We start from the raw sequence: 3,084 nt of genomic DNA, 5'->3' as shown, positions 1-3,084 counted from the left end.
ACATTGAGATACCATCTCACGCCAGTTAGAATGGCAATCATTAAAAAATCTGGAGACAACAAATGCTGGAGAGGATGTGGAGAAATAGGAACACTTTTACACTGTTGGTGGGAGTGTAAATTAGTTCAACCATTGTGGAAGACAGTGTGGTGATTCCTCAAGGAACTAGACATAGAAATTCCATTTGACCCAGCAATCCCATTACTGGGTATCTATCCAAAGAATTATAAATCATTCTATTATAAAGACGCATGCACATGTATGTTCATTGCGGCACAGTTTACAATAGCAAAGACCTGGAACCAACCCAAATGCCCATTGATGACAGACTGGACAAGGACAATGTGGCACATATACACCATGGAATACTATGCAGCCATAAAAATGATGAGTTTGTGTCCCCTGTAGGGACATGGATGAATCTGGAAACCATCATTCTCAGCAAACTGACATAACAGAAAATCAAACACCACATGTTCTCACTATCACAGGCGGGTGTTGAACAATGAGAACACATGGACACAGGGAAGGGAGCATCACACACTGGGGTCTGTTGGAGGAGACTAGGGGAGGGACAGCAGGGGGTAGGGAGCTGGGGAGGGGTAACATAGGGAGAAATGCCTGATATAGGTGACGGGGGGGATGGAGGCAGTAAACCTTTACATTGCCATGTATACACCTATGCAATAATCCAGCATGTTCTGCACATGTACCCCAGAACCTAAATTGCAATCAAATATACATATTTTTTAATTTGTCTTTTTGTATAGATGTCTTGCTATGTTGCCCAGGCTAGTCTTGAACTCCTGGGCTCAAATGATGCACCCTTTTTAGCTTCCCAAAGTGCTGGAATTATAAGCATGAGCCACTGTGCCTGGCCCATTTAATCTCTAAAAAGAATTAGACTTTCTCTAACCTCTTTTCTTCTGAGTCCTCCTCACCAGTGTTAACAGAAAAACCAAATTCTGTAAAATATCTTACAAAGGTTTATTCTGAGCCAATGTAAGTGGCCATAGCCTGGACAGAGTCTCAAGGAGTCCTAAGCAAGCATGCTCTAGGCAGGTGGATTACGGTTTGGTTTTATATGTTTCAGGGAGGCAGGAATTACAGGCAAAGACATAATTCAATATATAGAAGGTGTATATACATTTGTTTGGTCCAAAGAAGTGGGCTATCTTTTTTTTCTTTTGAGACAAGCCTTGCTCTGTCAGTTAGAGTGCAATGGGGTGAACACAGCTCACTGCAACCTTCACCTCCTGGGTTCAAGCGATTCTCCTGCCTCAGCCTCCTGAGTAGCTGGGACTACAGGCATGTACCACCATGCCCAGCTAATTTTTGTATTTTTAGTAGAGACAAGGTTTCACCATGTTGGCCAAAATGGTCTCAATCTCTTGACATTGTGATCCACCTGCCTCAGCCTCCCAAGGTACTGGGATTATAGGCATTAGTCACCATGCCCAGCATTTTTTTTTTTTGAGACAGAGTCTTGCTTTGTTGCCCAGGCTGGAGTACAATGGTGCCATCTCAGCTCACTACAACCTCTGCCTCCTGGGTTCACATGATTCTCCTGTCTTCCTGAGTAGCTGGGATTACAGGTGCCCGTCACCACATCCAGATAACTCTTGTACTTTTTTGTTTTAGTAGAGACGAGGTTTCACCATGCTGGCCAGGCTGGTCTCTAACTCCCGACCGCAGGTGATCCGCCCACTTCAGCCTCCCAAAGTGCTGGGATTACAGGCATGAGCCACCGTGCCCAGCTGTTTTGTTGTCATTGTTGTTTGAGAGAGTTTCACTCTTGCTGCCCAGGCTGGAGTGCAATGGTGCAATCTTAGCTCACTGCAACCTCCGCCTCCCTGGTTCAGGCAATTCTCCTGCCTCAGCCTCCTGAGTAGCAGGGATTACAGGCATGCACCACAATGCCCAGTTAATTTTGTATTTTTAGTAAACATGGGGTTTCTCCATGTTGGTTAGGCTGGTCTGGAACTCCTGACCTCTGGTGATCCACCCACCTTGGCCTCCCAAAGTCCTGGGATTACAGACGTGAGCCACCACACTCAACCCTTTTTGTTTTTTTCTTGAGACACGGTCTTGCTCTGGCACTCAGGCTGGAGGGCAGTGGCATGATTTATCTCGGCTCACTGCAACCTTCCCCAGGGCTCAAGCAATTCTCCCATGTCAGCGTTCTGAGTACCTGGTACTACAGGTACGTTCCACCACACTGGAATAAATTTTTTGGTTTGTTGTTTTTTGTTTTTGAGACAGAATTTCGCTCTGTCGCCCAGGATGAAGTCCAATGGGTGATCTCGACTCACTCCAACCTCTGCCTCCCTGGTTCAAACGATTCTCCCACCTCAGCCTCCCCCAGTACCTGGGATCATAGGCACCCGGCATTGTGCCCAGCAAATTTTTTTTTATTTTTGGAGAGACGGGGTTTCACCATGCTGGCCAATCTCATCTCGAGCTCCTGACATCAGGGTCTCCCAAAAGTACAGGGTTACAGCTGTGAGCCACCACACCTGGCCTATAATTTAGTATCTTATGGCCACAAAAAGTCTGTTTTGCCAGTCTATGATGTCCATTTTAACATGAATCCTGGTCAGTTGTGCCTAAACTTCAACAAGGAGTTGGTATAATGAAGCGTGTTAGAGTTCCCTTACCATGATGGCCGGGAACTCAGTTTTTCAGGTTACTCTCTGGGGTATCATTGGCTAAAAAGGGGTCTGTTTGGTTGGTGGGAGACAGGATTTTATTTTTAGTCCGCACCAGAATTGCCCTTAATGCTCCATTCATAGCAATCTAGGTCTTTTCCAGAATTCGCTTTATTTTTTATTTTTTTATTATTCATTTATTTTTGAGATGGAGTCTTGCTCTGTCACCCAGGCTGGAGTGCAGTGGCATGATCTAGGCTCAGCACAGCCTCTGCCTCCCAGGTTCAAGTGATTCTCCTGCCACGGCCTCCTAAGTAGCTGGGGCTACAGGTGCTCACCACCATGTCCAGCTAATTTTGTACTTTTAGTAGAGACAAGGTCTCATCATGTTGGCCAGGATGATCTCAATCTCTTGAGCTCATGATCCACCCGCCTC

This window comes from Cebus imitator, unplaced genomic scaffold, assembly GCF_001604975.1.
Source record: "Cebus imitator isolate Cc_AM_T3 unplaced genomic scaffold, Cebus_imitator-1.0 Scaffold792, whole genome shotgun sequence".
In the NCBI taxonomy this organism is placed as follows: domain Eukaryota; kingdom Metazoa; phylum Chordata; class Mammalia; order Primates; family Cebidae; genus Cebus; species Cebus imitator.
The sequence above is the reverse complement of the archived record's forward strand: the minus strand, read 5'-3'. Positions refer to the sequence as shown.